We start from the raw sequence: 20,351 nt of genomic DNA, 5'->3' as shown, positions 1-20,351 counted from the left end.
TACAATGGTACACTTGTTATTTAAAGTGTATTCCCTAAACAGTGCTATGTGTGATTCTTCTACTTTACTTCTTATTGACTCATGTTCTCGTGGAGTTCACGCTGTATTATAGAAAATTGTACTGTAGAAACCAGAGTGTGAGAAACACTGCATCATAGATTCTTCAGTGCGTATACTCAGAAGTTAGTGGTCCAGTTCCAGATTAAATTCTGGAGAGGAAAAAAAAAAAAAAAAAAGCCTTAAAATTTGAATAATGTTTCACTCAGGAAGGAAAGTAGAAAAATCTTTCTAGAGTAGTTAGGAAGTTACTTTCTATTGCTTTGAAATGAGACTGAGCTTGGGAGTCCAAGATAGGAGACTTCAGTGGCTTCTGAAACTTAATGGTCCTATCTCCCCATTTCCCTGTCGACTGGATGGATTGAGACCCAGGAATCTGGAAATTTGGAGTGAGAACTTGGGCAGGAATGTCAAGGTTTGGCAGTCCAGGTTTCTGCGCATCTGGCTTTTTTTTGGGTGAAAGCCTGACTGTCCTGAGAGTCCCATTAGAAGCAGAGTTTGTTCTGGCGCTCAGCTGCATCACTAGGGCTAAGGTTCCTGTGGCTTCAGAGCAAAGACCTGGAATATCAGGAAACCCTGACTCCCGGGCAGTCTCTGTGGCAGGAGTTCCCCACAGCTGTGAACTCTTCAAGTCCATTTGCTGCTGCTGCTCCTCTGGTAGTGAAGAAGGAAAACTGCTGGAGTGGTTTCAGGAAGGCATCTTGCGGTTAGTCAGAAGTTTCTAAAACCATTATATTTTTCCTTATATTTTTACTTGTGATGTAACAGAATTTTTCAGTTTGGTCAGAACATTTCTGGTTGGTTCTATCCACCGTATGCTATAGCCCACATCATTTCATTGGTGTTCAGAATAAAATGTTGCTTGTCTTTGCATACCACAAATACGAGGTGTGAAAGCTGGTGTAACATGAATGAACAGAACTTGCTGGGATATTTTTTTATGGGAAAATAGATGCCCAGACAGTCACAGACAAGTTTTTAGGGTATGTCTCTACCACAGAGTTCCCTTAGGCTCTTAAAAGAAATCCTCTAAACCATCTGAAGCCACCTGGACCATTTGGGACTATAAACTAATGTGTCTAGTCTCCAAAGATGACTTCAAAAAACCCCGACTTCTTTGTACAAAAGCACTATTTGGCTGATGTGAACTCTGCTTGATTGGCTCAACAGGGAATATGAACTACAGATATTTTAGCACATCACCTCAGCTGCTAGCACAAATCATCAGTTACCTGCGTTCAGCTTTGCAACATAAACTAGGCTAACCAGAAGGCAGATAAAGCAAGCCATTTTATGAAAGAATGAGGACTCAAGAGGCTCCTTTGCTTATGGTCTACATACTTTTACTGCCTTCTGTAATTCACCTCAACAGCATGTCTGTATTTATGTGTATTACAAAGAGACAAAGGAAGCTGCCATGGGAAAACCTTTCTTTCTTAGCAGGAACCATAGTGACCCCGCTGCTGATTGCAGTTGACTAGCCACGTGTATGCCAGCCCTTGCTCCAGCTTTTGGAGTATCCTTAATTCCTCTAGGGACTTTGTATAAGTTGCAATCAAGGAAATGCTGAAATGCTTCTAATAGCTATCAGAGGGGTAGAGGTCTTTCTGAATAAGTGATAGTGTGCAGAACAGAACTAAATAAGGGGCCTAAATAATTGTGCCTAACAGTATTTGTTGCCTGCAAAAGGCAGGAGTAGAAATCAAGGCATGGCAGTGTTAAAACCAAGTAGTCACAAAACTCTGCTATGAGCTGCTCGATGGCTGGCGTGCCAGGTAGGATTCCACAGATTTTGTCTGTGGCAGTGTGCTGCATGTGCATTTCACATTGTGTAAATCAATGTGAATCGATTCATATTTGATATGGAAGATCTGGTATTGGAAATTCTTCATAGTAGCTTTCACACAGTAAATGCTAATGCACCACACACTACATTGCTGCAGATAGAACCTATATTCAATTTAAACTGTGCTTTCCAGGTAGTAAAAAACAGTTTTCACCACGGGTAGGAAAATACAGTGGAATCAGTAACTATTTTGACATACTTTCTTAGGAAAATATATATCTAACTCATATAATTTAGCTTTCAGAAGGAAGATTATCTAGTTCAGTAGCATAATTTGTCTTTAGGAAAGCAGGGAGTTCATCTGAAAAACACGTGCTTCTCGACATATCTTTCTCTAAACTACCATGTCCCTTGGCATATAGAGGGAGGTACGAGTTACCTAGCAGTCATTCTCAGACACGTGCTAACAGCATGCTCAGTCAGTGGTTTTGGCTCATGCTAAAGGATTTCAGAATGGTGCTGAAAACTGCCTGACACATCTGATACCGTGCATGCTTCTGGAGGCTCGTGTGCACTTGTAGGCTTCTTGTCTGTGGCGGTGTAATGCACGCATAGTATCATCTTTCTGAAGTGTCCATTTAGCTGTGCTTACCTAAGTTGCAAATTTTACCCTTAGTAACTTTTTCTGCCTTGCTTCTCTGAAGGGCTATGGGGAGTGTCGTGTTAGCAGCCTAGCTCCTAACCGCGTGAGATCAGTCTGGGGAGAATTAAAGCTATGCTCTGAGTCCCAGTCATACACAAAGTTGGAAGGCACAGGTGATTTTGTCACAGCTAATCACAGCTAATTGTGATGGCTAATTGCGATGGAGACTGGTTTTGGGAAGTGACTTAGCTCGGTCTGCTTGCCCTCCCTCACGATTCCATGATGCACAGCAGGTTTCAAGTCTGTGGATCTTAGTTTATTTACAGTATTCAAGCTTTAACTAGAAAGTGATGCTTAAGTTAGTTGTAATTAAAATGAAATATAGACAGCAGTTTGGCTGGGATTGCAGTGTGTGGTCATAAAGCTACTTTATGCGCATGGAGCACTGTCCAACCATTAGGTTTTGGAACTCTGTTTCTGCAGGCTGATATTATTTTGCCAGGAATGTGGTCATCAAAGACACATTGGGCCATGTACGTTCTTCTAAACCTCGACACGAAGACTCCATTAACTTTGGAGAGAAATAAATCTAAGCAGGCGGTAGGTTCACACGCAGGTGGCAACGTGTGAATCATTTCTTTCATTTGACTGGAATATGTATGAACAAAGAAGATCCTTGGATAAAGGTATAAACTGATGTAAATGCCAGATGAACTTTAAATGAACTTAAAGTCAAAGCGTATTTTAAAAAATAAATAACCCAGCATAAGGAGATACAGTAGCAGATGCTGGATCTGTTCCTGGACAGGTATAATAGAAAAATTCTTCCAGTCTGTGTTGTGTTTCCTTGTTAGATAGACTGTAGTGTACAAAAGAATATGCTGCATCTTGTGTGCACGCTTGCAGTCTGGTTCTCTCAAGTTTTCCCGGTGCAGACAGGCACCATAACCATAAGACGGCCACAAGTAGACTTGAAGGCTGTATTATTGCCTTTTCTCTTTCTGCCTTGTCTGTGGCAGTGTAATGCCACAGACAAAACAAAGAGAAAAGCACCAAAAATGGCAAACATATGTTAAAAGAAACCAGCAAACCACTTGCTCATTGATATCACAGTCATTAAACTTAGAACATTCCTTTGGCCCAACATGAAAATATTCTACAGGGATCATGAGCGTCCTCTTCCTTGGCACTAGGTGAACTGGTGTTATTCCTGTTCACGTCTCAAATAACAAAATTCATTAAAATAGTGTATCAAGAGGAAAAGCACAACTTTAGTATCCTTCAGTTGTCCAATTACATTGTAATCAATGGGTTCAGTATATGCATTGAATCCTAAGCCATTTCCCAAAGTAGCGAGCAACAGCTGAGATCTAGCGATTGTAGCACTTAAAAGTCATGCAAAATGTAACACAAGCTATGTGGTTTATTTTGTAGTATTCTCTGCATGAATGTGCTCAGTTGGTGGCCCAGAAATCCAGGTGAGGTGACCTTAATCCAGAAACTTTTGTATGCAGGCCAGCTTCCACAGGATTTGAAGTTATGTTTGCAATCAAGTGATTGAGTCAAGCACTACGTCCTAACCTTGAGGCGTGTATTATAATCACCATCCCATGAACTCTAAGGATGAGCTTAAGTACTAATAATAAGTACCGCTTCATGGAATTCATTACAGATGTAAGGGAGTTCCTAATTTCCCAAGGAATGGTCACCACAGAGTAGCTGTCTGAATGAGGCAGAAGTTCTGTTCTAATTGTGGCAAAAAACAAGGCTTAAAGTGATTGATTCTAGCATTTTGACCTTTCCTATTCTTCATGTTAATTTTTTATAACAGAGCTTGAATGATGATTTAAAACAGGAACAGTAGCTTTCCAGGTTTGGTAAATAGTTGCAAACTGCTTTCTGTGTTTGATACAAGATCAATAGACAGAGATCACTCCAATGGGATGTAACAACCAATGGATTTGCTGTTGACTTCAGTAGAGGATGGTAACTAGTTCCACTTTTCAGACCTGTCAACTGTAATGTGTTTTAGTGTGGGAATTACATAGTTTTCATAGCTTGCAGGACAACAGACCACAGTTAGTAAATTTTTCTAGCTGATCAGTCAAGTATAGGTAGGAGTCAGATGAGTTTCAACAGGCGTTAACTTTTTTTGGAAAATCAAGGGTCAGCTGATTGTTCACAAGGGAATAATTCTAGCAGCTGTGTTTTTGTTTGTTTTCCAATATGAATTAATTAGTCTTTTTGTAGTATTAAGGCTGAGTTGCTAGCATTGTACTTTCAGTAGACTGTTTATGATAAACTTATCTGAATATTTATAATGGTGAAAGGCCCTGAGTTCATCCTGTGCCCCTTCCAGCTTGAAGAAACTGAGGGATTGTGTGGGCTGCTCTCTGTGGACCTACATGTTTTTATAAACCTCACACCGAATTTTCAGTTCTTCTGGGAGGTTTGTGTATCGCTCTGCCAAGCATGGCTTTCCAAAGGGTTTGAACTTTAACATCAAGGGCACTTGTCTGTCTCCTGAGTAAGTAATCTGTACAGACAAAACTTTGGGGAACGCTTCTAAATGACAGCTGTACATTCCCCAAGACTGCTGTTGTAACAAGAAATCAATGAGCTCTTCTGGAATCAGAATTGTTTTGACATAGCTGAACAGACTGATAATAACTGTAGAGTTGCCAGTGGATTTCTTTTTTTTAGGTTGTTGTAGTTTTGAAAAGTTTAAATAGTGATTTTTAACATGATGGAAAAATATGTGGTTTTTAGCAGATGAAGAAGTAATATCTATCTTTCTGGTTTGCTACTAGGAGGGAGCCATATAAGATGCACAAAGGGTGCTTCTGTAAAAAAAAAAATATTTTGACAGGCTAACAGTCCTTTGCTTCTTTTGTTTCTTACTGCTCTTTAGTTTAGAGATTTCTCACATGGGTTTCCACGCTGTATCTTGAGGTCCACCTACCTACTATAGAATGACACTAAATTGTGAAGATGTGACATTTGAATGGACTAATAATCATTTCTGACATCACGTTTGAAAGCATGCCAGAGTTCACCTATTGTCAGGTAGAGCTAAGATAGCTACAGTCCTTTTCTTTGAAGAAAATTAATTTCTACTAATAAAAGGAAAATTAGGCTAGCACTGAAGAGTAGGGAAAAAAGTTAGCAATTAATGATAAAACAGGAAAGGAGAAGTGAAAAGTTCTTTCAGACATGCTTTATCCTCTCAGTCGTGACTTGTTCCAGAACCCATGAACCCACTGCTCTCTGCATTTATCAGCTCTCTCTTGATCATTCCATTATTATCATTGTCCTTTTAACCTTGGCCCAAACTTGAGCATTACAACAGTGCGACACTTTATTTCTTGTGAGTGCAATGATCACATTCAGTATCTGTTAAGTTATATATTCTCATGCTCATTTTTATTCTTCTTGTTAATAGTAATTGATATGGAAAATTTTCAGTCATGCATTGACAGGGAGCTGGAATTGGATGGTGCATTACTTAATTTTTGAAGAGTTAAAGAATCTCTGTTTTCTGGTTAGCTCTGACAGAATCCATTACAATGTAGTCTCATTCTTATTTGATAAAACATTTATTTTCTAACCTTTCTCAGAGGAGGATGCCCTGTTTCAGTGACCTTACTCTGTTTAAACTTTAACAAAAACTTAGACATCTTTTGCTTTGTCATATAGGTTTAATGCTGCATCTGTATATTCGTAAACATTTTGGAATATCTATCATCAACCCAGTGAAAAAGAAACAAGTTTGTGTTGGGTCAGTAGCTGTCAGAAGTGAGCGAATGCTCAGATATTTCTACTCAAGTGACTGATAAAAATTCCTTTGTTTTCATGGCTGTAGTTTTACATTTTCAAAACATGTATAATATTCTGCAGCTGCAATTTCTCGAATTTGCTTTCTTTGTGGAAATGAAGCTTTGCTAAGAGCCAACTTGCTTGATGCTATGACTTTGTTTACATATCTTTTGAAAGGATGCAATTGGAAATGATGATATCACTGTCTTACAGGTAGCCTTGGCTGTGTGAATTTTGGCTGAGAGGCTGAGGAGCGTTGCCACCCAAGTATGATTCCACCGCCAACTCCATCGATGTTTCACGCTGAGAATGGGTAATTAGTTTTCATTTAAAAACTTTTTGTTGATAATAAAAAATGGAAATGTCACTAGAGAATACTATTTGCTGTTGATTTCAGGTACAATGTACATCAAAATTAATTTTATTTTCGTACGGTGGTTTGGCTGAAACTGAGTCAGCTAGCTTTTGAAATGATTGCAGTGTTAATACTGGAATGAGGCACATAATTAAATAGAGGGCTGCATGCAATTATTCTCACAGCCTGTATTATTTACATCATATTAATATATTTCTGGCCTTCTGTTTTATGGCCCTTGGAACAGAATTTGCCATCTGCATTTTACAGTTATTTGTATGTTGTTCTGCATAGTGGCAGTCCATATTTTATTTTGTCCTTTAATTGATATTACAGTAATCAGTAGTAACTTCTGATAGAAGAAAATAGTAGAAACAATCAAGTTTGATAAATAGAGGTTAAAGGAGTAACACTGATTAGAGTGGTGTTGTATACCAACTAAGTATGTACTTTCTCTTGTTACTAAGTTAAATATATATAGGTGGTAATTGAGACTTGCTGAATTAGAGTGTGGAAGCTGAGCTACATTCATATTCAGAATGGTAGCTTCTTTTGTTCTGTAATAATTCAAAGTAAATGAGCAAAGATCGCATGCAATGAAAAAAAGAAAATAAAATAATATGTTACTTATTCTTGCATAAATCCTGACGTGATTTATAAGTATGGGAAAAGAAGCCATATCCCTTTTCATTGCTAAGAGACTAAAATTCTTTGAGTTACAGAAAAATTGAAAAATCCTCAGCTTTTGAAGTATTGATAGTGCAAACATAAAAAGAACTAGAAATATCTGGCCTTCACTGAAACCAGTGGCACTTTGGCTGAAACCTGTAGCAGAGACAGAATGTTTTCCTGGGTATGTGAGGCATGGAAAATCTGTGACAGGACTTCTGATCATCCTTTTCTGGTCATGTTCAGAATCTTCTTCAAAAAGAGCGGTTCAGAACAGTCGTGTCTCTGTTGATTTCAGCTGTAGTAACTCGTACTAGCTAAGAATCTGCCCCAGGATCTTTCTAGAAAGACCTTTCAGTGCTATTTTATTTAAAAGGCAAAAAAGTACCCATGAAACAAAAATTGTCTTGTGCTCTATCCCGTGCATTATTGTTTTAGAATATTAAAGTATAGTGGTATTGCAAAGTTCATAAAGGTAGTATAGTTTAAGCCTGTTAACCAAAGTGGAATCCAGTTTCTATCCATCATCCTCAATCGTCTTATGATATCCTCGTCGCTAACCAGACTCTCTTGCTCTGAATTACTGTATTCATTCCTTTAAATCCCAAATATAGAAATATTACTAGGAAGTAGTGAGTGAACTACAAAAATATGGCATCCTTTTTCAGATCATACTTTTAGCACTGGTGCTTAAAAAATGGAACCTAGTGCTGTTCCACCTGCAAACCTAAAAGCTTTGGCACACAAGCATGGTCACTGAGAGGTAATGGTCTCACTATCATTTCCATGGCATCACTTCAGATACAGCCACCTAAAAAAGTGACTTAAAGATACTGTGGAAATAGTTAAGAATTTAACCATATTGCTTGCTGTAACTGCAGGGAGAGTTCAACAAATCAAAATAGCTCCGAAGTGATTCTCCTCCAATTTGCTGTCCTTAATGCTTCACACTGCATTTAGCCTGCAGGAAAGGAATATCTTTTTTTTTTTCACCCTAAGAAAGAAGTGTTACTCAGCAGATTTCGCTTTGCAGGGTAGGAAGACTTTTTAAGGCTTCTAGCTGCTGCAAAAACATGTGCTGAATATATTGTTTTGGTTGGTAGTTCAAGTATCCTAGCAAGTCCTACTTAGTAATCTATCTGATAAGGCTTGATTGTGCTTCAGTGTGTTTAAATTTTTAGGGAAACTGTTTAGATAACAAAAGTGCTCCAGTGCTCGCATTTGTGTAAAGCTCCAAAATTAGGAAATCCAGAATTCTGTATCTGAAGGTCTCGAAGAAGTGAACTACCAGAAGCAATAGCATATTGTGTTATTTTATTTAATATCTCAGCATTAGCATCAATGGTACCTCCCCTTAGTAATGTATTTATACGTTATTTGTGTCTGTATTTTTGTTGGTTGAGTTTCATAGTGCTTTGCAGTAGGAGAACCTACGAAAGGACAAGGTCAATGTGTAGATCATCTGAGTTTTCTCTTAATGATACTGGATTATACTTTGTATTTTTGAGAGATTATTCTGACTTTTCCATTTAATATCAAGTCATACGTGGTGATATTTCTATTTGGCATCAAATTTTCATTAAATAATATGCGTTGAAAATAGTGTGTTCTCACAGATGGACAGCATCTCATATCCACATGGAAAATAATCTGCTTTAAATCCTAAGAACTTTTACTGGGTAACTAGTAAACTGTTTATTGCTGTTATTATGTGGTCATTTTTTCTAACTGCTCATTTATACAGTGCAAGGGATAGAATGTTAGTGTCCATTTTCTATTCAGCCCAAGTCTCAGTATCTCAAAGCTGCTGCTTCAGTAAAGAACGGTTTAAGCTATAGGCCATAGCTGCTGTAACAAGGAAGGGATTCCAAAGGAGACTACAGTAATCTTGTTGAAGTTAAAATGTTTCAGACCTAAATCCTGTGCCCTGGACACATTCCTTTACCTTTCATTGAAGATATCCATGTGTGGTTCTAGTGATAGCGTTGTTGTAACTGCGGTTGTTCAGTCTGTTTTGTTTACATAAAACTCTTCCTTTCCCCTTCTGCCCCAACGTTATTTGCACTGTTCACAGCGTTTTTACTTAAATCCATCATTTTGATAATTTTAACGGGACAATTCTATTTCATGTACTTATGGCACTTCATGTGAAACAGTTCTGCCTTCATTTCCTGTTTATTTTTAGATGTTAATTTTCAGACTTTTTCCATCCCCTTGGGTTTTTTAAAATCCTGTTTGGTACAAACCAGGGTGGTCCAACTGGCAGCCCAAGGAACAATTCCATCTGGCCTGCTGCATTTGCCAAGGAGGAGCTAGGAAACGCCTGTAAGGGCATGCACTGCCCTCACAAGCAAATATTACCTATTGCTCAGATACTTAACTGTGCTTAAAGCCCAACTGTTGTGCCTTGTCCATCCAGAAAAAGGCTGAGACTGGTCTTACCCTTTCTCCTGAGCTCAGCCAAATGTCTGGAGCGGCTAGCTACACTTTCAAAACAATCTTCAAGGGGGGTGCTTCAAGTGGAAACTTGCACCTGTCCTGAAAAATGCTGGGCTGCTGTTGTTTTTCCTGCTTAGATTGACAGAAAACTCTGCTTAATTCTCAGATCAGTTGGAGCTAGTTAGAATTTTAGTATCCACATCAGCAAAACCGGTATTATTCATTCGTGGTATCTTTGCTGGCTTTGTATTTGTCTTCTGTATGTGTTTTCTAGCACTTAGCTCTTTTTCCCTTATGCAGGTTATCATAGTGATGATAATCAGGCTCTGTCCATTGAAGTCACTGTGAGAACCAACTGTTTTTTGTCGAACCGATTATATAATTTCCAAGGATTTCATTTGGCTGCTGTGTACTTATTTCTTTGTTGGATAATATTCTACCTTTAGAGATACTGTGGTGCCGTACTTGAAATGAGTGCATCTGCCAACATACAGTTTCTCTCAAGTAGTTATCACTGAAGATGAACTTATCCTATGTATTTATCCATTATGTTTAACATTAGCTCCCAATCTATAACAAAACGAGTAATACTAAGCATGAGCTCTAACCAGTGCCTCATGAACAGTAATATCACATCCTTTGTTGTATATTCCATCTCCATTAAAAATAGTGATAATGTTTATGTGGAATGAGGCAGATTACAGCTTGGTAAAAGACTGCACAAGCAAGATACCGAGTGTACATTTACTATTACCATGTAGCTTTGAGCGATGACAGCAGAACTGTGCCAGTTTCAGTATCCCTATCCAAAGTACTGTTGCACATGGAATTATCAAACGTGTAAAATAAATGTACAAAATATAACACAGCATTTGCATTTTATGCTAATGGCTTTTAGCATCCTACTACCTTTTAAATTGTAGAACAATATTGGATTAACATTTGTAACTCAGAAGCCCTTTCCTGCTTAGAGCGTTCAACAGCACAACTGCTCTATTCAGTCTGTGCTCATTTATTTTAAAATATTTCTTTTTGTTTATTGTTCTTGGTCCTCCACTCTGGTCTGTAGTGTTCCCCATTTGTTCCCCATTATACTCTGCATCTCCAATTTTGGTTAAAAAACCGCCATGTATTTCTGATACGGATCATCTTGCCAGGGCTTCTTTTTGGTCTTCATTAATCTCCCTTGTTTTCTCTCTCCTCTTTGTCTGTTCTTTCTTATTGTCTTGTGTCTCACCCTTTTTGCTGTCTATGGCTAGGATGTCTTTCCTTATGTCTTTCTTTCCTTTTCCTTCTTTTTCCATTTAATGCTCAGCTGTTTCTTTTAATACTGATTTTCCTCCACCTTCTTTTGGTGTTCCGTTTCCCCTCTCTGATTTTATCTCTGTATCTTTCAGTCTTTTTTCTTTTTCTTTCTGCTCTACTCAGTTTGCTTTCTATCCTGCATGCCTGCTTGTTTCCCTTTTTCTTCCTTAATATTGTCTGTCATCTGAAAGATGACTGATAATGACAGAAGAGAGGAAAGGAAGATAACAGCTGAAGGAATTAAGACATGAACTAACTTTCAGAGAAGGCTTTTTTTTCAGGAATAAATAATGGAATGAAATCATTAAATAAGAACAGAAACAAAAAAGACTGAATTGCTTATGGCTAATTATCATTAGTGAGTGGAGTTTACTTAAATTGTGGTTGATGATGTTGTAGGACTATGTGACAGCTTACTTAAAACTATATAAAGCATAAGTAGAGGCAAAAACAAAGCTATAACATAGTCATGGTGTGCATGTCTCTGGCCGTGTTCATAGAGAAAGTAGGATAAGGAGAGATTAGTGAAAGAAATAAATACAGAAATAAGACCAGGAAACTATGCAGTCATACATGAAGTATGAGAAGATGGTGAATCAGAGGCAATAAAGACTTACATCAAGCCTTTGGAGCAGGTTGAAAAACAGAAAAAGTAGCACAGAACTGAGAACAAGCAGTGACTATTCTGCTACATGGAAAAACAGGAGCAGTGGAAATGGCTGCAGAACCAGCCTACTGAGGGTACCAGACATACTCTGTTCATTAAAGTGTTTTCAAACAGGGTGTGAAACTGTCTCAATAAGACAGTGATGTGCTAGGAAGCCAGTGCTTTTCAAGGGGTATGGTGCATACTGGTTAAATGGTCCATTGACTATACTGTAGAAAGTGATCAATTAGAAGAATTTAGGTCATACTTACCCGTTGGATAGTGGTTACTCAATATTTTTGAATTGTACTGGTGAAGTGTCCGAAGTATTTGTCCAGGTTCTGTCACTTGTTTTCATATTTTCTGAACAAAAACGTATTCTCAGAGTTATTACTCTGATTTAGGGAAATCACTGCCAGATAAGCAGAACATAGCAAGGCACTGGCATAACTGGAGTAACACTCCTGTAAAAGTATCACAAGTTTTTCAGAGGCAGTATAAGCAAGAAATCATTTTTTCAGTACAAATGTTCATTCCTGTTGCTTCTACAGCATTTCTAAAATGCTTGTCACCAAAGATTGTCAATAAGTGGTGTGCATTGACACAGCATGTTGCTTGGTGAAAACCCTAGAGAAGCACCAGTGAATCATCTGTAGTTTACCAGTACAGTGAATAATTTGATGGCATTACCTTTGTGGCCAGGATGTTTTCTAGCTTGTAAGTCTCATTTCCTGGAAAAATTATCCAAGGAAAAGGTATCAGACACCTGAGTACCATGAATTTCATTAAATAAATGTGAAAGAAGCATATCCTTAATTGAAACATAAGCGAAGTATGCAGCATTCACCCGAAAACTCAACGTAAAGGCAAAGTTGGGTAGAAAGAAAGACAACACAAAGTATTTCAGTGTGTGCCTGTTGTGCTAAAGAATTCTTACCAGCATCTGTGGGACATGCGTATAAGGAATGAAGAGTAAGAGATGTATAATATGTTATTTGTTTTCGATTATTGTCTCAGAGAAGAGAAAAACAAAGTAGATTAAAAACATTTCATTAAAAAAATACTACGGAACATTTTATCTGGGAAAAGATTACATACTGCGGGTTCATTACAGTAGTGCTATTTTAATGTGTGAGTGATTCATTTTTATAGCAATTTGAAGATGAGAAAGGAAAAAGAACAGGCAGTGCTGTGCTTTAAATAGTTACGAGCCCTCAACCTGCAGTCTTGCCAGTTGCAGTAAGTATGAGCAGTTGCAGTATCTGATAGAACAGTGGATATATATCCCTTATTACGACATAATGCACCCAAACAATTTTCACATCCTGTGAATCTGTGCAAGGCAGCAGACACTTTACTGAGAGCCCTTTGATTTTCATGCTCTTCTGGCTCATTCCTTGCTATGCATTAACTTTTCTTCGTAAGTATATAGGCGTGAAAATTATACCAACGTGGCGTTAAAAGATTTATTACAGATATACACAAAGACAGAAAAAATGACCAACATGCAGACTTCTCTTTTAAATGTTGTTGTGGGTTTTGTTTGTTTGTTTGTTTTATGTTACTTCTATTACATATGGTTGCAGTAAAGAAATGAAGGGGATTATCTCCCTCAAGTGATGCAGATGTTTTACTGAGCCAAGTCTGAAATCTTGTTCTTTGTAAGGAAGCAAGAGGGAATGCCTATTTATGGTATTTTGCAGCTGCACTGAAGGAAATATTCCCTTCAGATTGTCTTGAGTGGTTCCATAGTACACAACGTTTGTGGTCCCTCAGTTGAGCCAAGAGCCATGTAAGCTACTTCTACTCAGACTGGACCTCAAGGATCTGATCCTCAGACATGAAGACAGTCCTTCACAAATTTATCATTCAGTGAATTCAAAATTTTCTGCAATAAACAAAATTTGTTCCTGTCCTGGTGGCATGGGTTGCTGACTCATTGCTAGTTGATCTTTCAAAGTATCATTCCTTGTGTTCGAAGAGTTATGAAGATCTCACAAGCTTTCCACAAGAGACTGTGAGAACTGTAGTCCATGGTGTATCTCCATAGCTATTTGCATTGAAACATGTGAATCATGGCCCAGTTTTGTGTTTTTGTGCAGCATATTATGGTGGAGGTCAAAGAGCTAAGGGTTTGTCTGCTTCCAAACTATGTGTGCTGAAAATCAATAGTATTTGAGGACACTGTTATCCTGACTACTTTGGAACTGTCTCCCATCAGTGGATGTGAGAACTAGGGGTGTCTGGCTGCCTTTGTGTTCCTGCAGCCCTACAACCTAGTTCCTAACATGCATCTGTTATTTACAGAAGTATCAATAAATTCTGGATGCCAGTTCAATAAGTTAACTAACTCAGGAAACTTTTATCTTCATAGCCCTACTGAGCAGTAGGGTGGTTTGGCCCACAGAGAGCAGTGTCTGTCATTCGGAGCAAGCCTGTCTATCCCTATATGGTACTGTATTGCTCCAGTTAAATGTACCTCAACTGAGTTGACAACGCAGCATAACTTCTTGGTTGCATAATGTTTGCCCTGATTGCTTTGTGTGTGACCTCTCTAGCCAAACCCTGCCTTGAGTAGCTAATTTCCATGTGGGATTTTCTGTGTGATTATTACTGTATTAAATGAGTTCTCTGCAAACAAGAAATAATTTATTTTGTGAAATGAGCTGCTATGTCTCCACAGAAATATGTGTGTACTTGAAACACTGAAAGAGCAAATCCTGCTTTTTCAAGAATGTCCAGTCCTCAGAATTATGGAGACTTTTGGTCTGACTGCTTATATGGTTTGGAGCTGTTTATAGGGCTTGAAGTGTGAAGGGAAAAAAAAAAATAAAAAAGAAAAACTCTTGTTGATTTCTGTTGCTGTTGTAAGAATTCAGGTCTTCTGGCAGACTTCAGAGACAGAACACAGTTGCAATAAAGCAGCCTTCCATTCCATTTTTGAGACCTTTCTTTTCTCACATCTTACCTTTCACTTGAACGATGTATTCCCTCATCAGTTACAGTGCTGATTATTCCCCTTGGAGCTCCTCTTGTTTAGCTGAAGATGGACTTTTAAATTCACGTTCAGATGACAGAACTGATCTTTGGTTTTCTTGGTTCTTACAGATGCACCTCTGGCTCCCTGGAGCAAATAAGGCTAATGCCTAAGCCTAAACCTTAATCATTTAATAAACACTATGATTGTTGGACAATCCAGGATGGTTATATTAATGTAAAAGAGATTAAATGTAGTCATTAGGCATGCAGGAAGCAATTAAAGGTTGCACAGGTGAATAATACTGATATGTTCTACATTTTGAATAAGACTTTGTGGTATGTTTCATACTTCATACAGGTTTTAATGGACCATCCTGTCTTACAAGGGAGAGACATGTGTAACATAAATAAACAAAATAAGATGTTCCTGAAAAGCAGTTGTCATTAGGTAGAACGAAATAGGCTGCTACAGTGGTATTAATGGAGATTTCACAGACCTGTAGCACAGATTCTTGCATGTCCCAGATGGAGTATCTGGCACCAGCCATAAGCTGTCATCTCTTTTGTGGGTTGACTACAGCATGGAGAAGATACATTCAGTTTAGCAGTGGATTTCCCTGCCATGTACCTACAGCAGAGGGGTGTTGAAAACTGTGAGCTAAGTGTCCTATTCCAGGTTCTTGTGGGAAGCAGTTGCTCTAATTTTCTGCACACTTTTCCCACCAATTTGCCACTTCTGCTCTTGTCCATTAGTGTATCACACATGGCCAGCAATCTTTTCTGGTAGCCCTTTGTCTGCTGTCAAACCTTCCCATCCACACAGATTCTCTTTTCACTCAGTTTTTTATGAGCACTGTGTCTTCCAAACCAAGTGATTCTTTCTGTGAGCTGTGTGTATAACAAGAGGAACATTGAGAACAGAGGAAGACTGTTTGCCTCTTTTCTGTTCCAGTGCCCAGTTCCATAATTGTTTCTGGCAGCTATGAGGAGCTGTTGCAAGAAAAAGCTCTGTTCAGTTCTGGAAGACAAAATGTGAAAGCAGACTCCATAAGGAATGTTGCTTGATACCCTCTAACAAGATTTTATTTAGCACGTGCAAACTCTTGATATTTATCAGAAGTTTATAGCTTGTCCAAACAGGGTGAGATTGCATAGTGACAGTGAAAAGCATCCTGCCACATTTTAAGTCCTTTCTTCAAAGAATGACGGTTGAAGACACTCTCAGTGAAACAACTGTAAGAATTTTTTTTTAACATAGGTAGAACTATATAATTTAGCATCTTTTGCAGAAATGATGCTTTTACAGAGATGAGGTTAAAACCTTGAAATCAGTAATGGCATACATGTTTAGAAGACTTCTAGAGACAGCATCATTTGACTAATATTGTAGAAAGTTATAGATTCATCCACAGAACAGGAGTTACTAGAAAAACAAAATATTTTCTAGAAGAAAATAAATAGCAGGGGAAATTTTTAATGTGTATCTGACTCTATATAAAATAAAATTCATCGAACTATCTGATATAAAATTAACAGGTTTTTGCTAACTAGCAGGTTGGTCTCATTAAAAAAAGAATAGAAAGGGAATGATTTAATCTGCTGATCAATAAATGTAACTATACATTCTTACATGCCGATGGGATGCTTTGTTTTCCTTGAATGCTCTTTGTGGATTTACAGTTTGGTCAGCTTCAGTATCTGCAGAGAATGCTTTGTATTCTGAGCGGAAGGCTGCTCCTTCCTCAGGAGAGTCATATAGCACTTAAATATTGGTTAATCCTTGGCATGATTGGATTCTGCTCTGGAAACCTTCTCTGATTGTTAGGTTTATTGAGGAATGTTATGAAAAAATTTTGGAGGGAACAGAATACCCCATTTGCTTAATAGCTGGGGAGACTGAATGGATGAATTATCTTATTTCTTCTGCTGGCCATTCTGAAACCAGGCTGCCATACAAGAAGAGACAGTGAAGCCAAGTCACCTACCTAAGACAGGCTGAAATAGCAAGAGCACTACCTCATCTTCTCTTTCTTCTAGTTACAGTAGGTCTAAAATGTGTAAAGGATCAGGAGTGAAGATTCCTGAACTCTTTGCCAGCTCTTGGACTCTGGGTTTTTCCTCACACCTGATTTAAATTATCTGCATCATTGATGAGGATAAGTATCAAGTATTACACCCTCAGTAAGTTCACAGATTGTGCCAAGTTCGGTAGGGCTGTTGGTCTGCTTGAGGGTAGGAAGGTTTTGCAGAGGGATCTGAATGTAAATTTGGTTACAGTTTGCTGTCAAGATTTTTTGAATAATCAGATATCTCACTTTCCAAGGTCCTTAAGGAAATGCATGATTTTAGTTTGTCTACCATTCATGAGATTATTTTTTTTCTGTTTGATTTTGAAATGTTTTTAGTGAATTGAACTATTCAATTTGAGGTGAAATCTGAGCTGGATGGAATTAAATCCAGATTCTGATGACTAGCAGCAGCAATCTGTGAATTACAGGCATATATGTTTAATATCTCCCTTGAGAGTAGGAAAGTTCTTCAGATGTTGAAACTGGCTTAAATAATTTAAATTAATAGGACTGGTGAAAATTCTTTGGCTATTAACGTTGGTCTGATTTCTTCATTTCCATTTGAAAATAGAATATTTGTAATAGCTGTTAATAGTGTGTTGATTTATTTGACTCCGTTACTCAGCGGCATGGTTTGTGTCCCTATGCTTCCATCTTAGAACTGATGAGATTAATATTATCAAATTACTTAAAAATATATATATTTCTGTCAAGCACGTGCTTATGGTTTTTTATATTCCTGTTTTTCCTTGGCGTAGTAAGAGCAAGCAGAATGCCTGGCTATTTTTTCGCTGTTTCTGTGAAAGATGTGGGGTGTGATACAGCTGATATTATCATATTATTGTCATTATTATTATTGTTGATGTTATTATTGTTATTATTACTGGCTGGAAATGCTGATTCATTGACACTTTCACTGGAAATGAGGAGAAAATAAATGAACGAAATGAATGGGGCACTGTGACTGCATTGCAGAAGGCCAAATTTCAAATCCCACTCTGACTCTAAAATAAAGGCAGACAGGAATGCTTTTATTGGTATTACTGAGTCTCTCCTTGCTCTTATTTTATGGAGAAGCTTTGAAACTTCTGGGGTTAATTCTATCGTGGAGCAGATTTTTGAGATTTTTGAGATTTCAAAGTTTCACAGGAGAGGAATGATTTACCATTTAGCTGCAGTGTCAACAAGTAGTACTAGAAGTAAAACAATTCTCAATGCCATTCATTCTGTCTTGTCTTTGTTTAAAATTTCTATTCTTATTCACGAGATATCCAGGTTATTGGTAGAAGGGTGCTTCTGTTTGCTTTACAAAAATGGACCTATTTAGTTTCACAATGACAGGATTTTTAGGAGTAAATGAAATATTGCAACATAAAAACGGCTTGTTAGTATGGATAGTGCATTAAGCTTTCTTCTCATTTTTCTTTAGGTTCATCCATTTTCTTCCTTCATGATTTCAAGTCCTAATATCTCTGTAATTCAGCATTTGGAGATCATTGCTACTTATCTCCTTGCAGACAGAAATAAGCAGCATTATATTGCATCCACATTTCTTTCCAGCGGTTTTCATTCATTACAAGTTCAATTATAACTTGTTTTGGGTTTTCTGGTGATCCTCTGCCCATCAACCCTCCTTGACTTTATTTGTATCCTCTTCCTTTAGTCAGACAGAGATGAGGTCTTTCTCTTCTGTCATACTGTTAGGCCACATAGCTATGAGTTTGTTCTACTTCAATGAACTTCTGCAGTCTCTTCTTCTAATGCAGCCAAACCCAACATTCCCTTTCTTTTCAGAGCAGTTTTTTAACTGTCATGTTTAATATTTAGCCTCATAAAATGTTCTGAATTACTGTTAAGGGGTGCTATAAAATAAAAGATATGCCATTGTATTTTACTGTACAAAGGAAGAGTTGCAAGGAACTTGCCCCAGTTTCAGTGCTGATAATGCAGTAATAGCACCACTGTTACATACTGTATAGGAAAAATAGTGCTTAGTGTATTTATAAACTGTAAGTGGGTATGTAATCCAGATATCAGGACTGCTTGCTTAGGATCTCCAAGTTGAAATAGAATCCATTTTCTGATTTTATAGTAACAGCAACTTGGCAATGGCTGCTAAATCAAAAAGTCTTGTTAAAATCCGGGAGGACCAGGCACGTGCAGATTTAACCTGTACATTCAGTGCAATACAGGGGGTACCCAAATATCTGAATAACTAAGGAAATTGAACTTCTGTAAGAACTCTTGCTTGAAAAACATGGATTTACAGAAGAAAATAAGTTGACGTGTTCCTCGGTGGCCGTACGGCAGGATGGTTTCTTGTAGCTGGCCCAAACATCTCTGCCCTCCAGTGTTTTTGGTTTTTTTTTTTGTACAGGCTTTTCTGTAATGTAAATTACACACTAAATGTTTCTTTATTGCTGTGTAAAACAATAATGCATTTGAAGATTACCTCCAGAAGGGGTATAGTAAATAGGTAGAATTTAAAGCACATTATACTTTATGGCATGTTGTCATCAGTAAAAAGTCAGGGACGCTTTAAAAAATAGAGTTAATCAGATACAGAAACTGTTAAGTAAAGCAATTTTTATGAGTCCCTCATAAGGCATAGCTAGGAGAAAACTTCTAGCTTGCAATGTTGTATACTTTGTCAGTTATCAAAGAGAAACAAAACCAAATTTAACTCGTGGGAAGCATGACTCTTGGCATTCAGAACTTTAGAAGCTCCTGCCCTGTAAGTGATTATTTTTCTCCTAATTTTCTATAGCTAAAAATAGAGTATGGTAGGGTTACTGGTTGGTATGTAATTTGAGAATGAATTTTCATGTCTTATAATGTCATATATGATTTATGCTTAAGTCTTTAGTTAGCTACTTAAGGCTGCTTAGTAGCAAAACTGCTTTTAATAAATATGACAGAGACCATCACCTTCTGAAAAGGCAGCATGTGTCATTAAAATAAAGGCAGTCATACAATAGCTTTAAAAGAGGAAAGCCATGGCTGAACAAGCAGCTTTTATGTTCTTTTGTGTTGGACCACCTCAGGGAGTAAGGAGTAAGTTTAGTTTATTGCCTTAGTTTAGCTTTTGGTTTAGTTCTGAACTGAAATTTTCTGGCAGCAAGCTGACATGGGTTCATAATAGGGTAGTATTCCAGAAAGTGCACTAGTACAAATACTGTCAAATGTTGGCAGCGTACAACGCACAACAGGCACAGATTTATTTGTCCCTCTCTTTGTTGTAATGTTTGAATGTGCAGGTACATATATATATATATATATGTATATGAGACTGCATGAATAAAACCTACTATATATGCATGGGTTTGAAAAGGAAACAACAATCTTCTGTTGTGTTAATATGCATGACACTGGATTCAAAGCAGTTCTGCAACGTAAAGCAGTGTAAGAAAAGAGTCAAACCTCACGTGTATTTTTATAGTAAGAGAAATCACACACAAATGTAGGCGCATACACACACAAACTGTATTAAAGGAACATTGTCAACGTTATCAAGTTCAGCAGTCGAATGACAGGACTTAATATATTAGCATGACCTGTGCAGCTGGATTTGAACTTCTGTGTATGCA

This window comes from Lagopus muta, chromosome 4, assembly GCF_023343835.1.
Source record: "Lagopus muta isolate bLagMut1 chromosome 4, bLagMut1 primary, whole genome shotgun sequence".
In the NCBI taxonomy this organism is placed as follows: Eukaryota; Metazoa; Chordata; class Aves; order Galliformes; family Phasianidae; genus Lagopus; species Lagopus muta.
Note: the sequence above shows the minus strand (reverse complement) of the source record.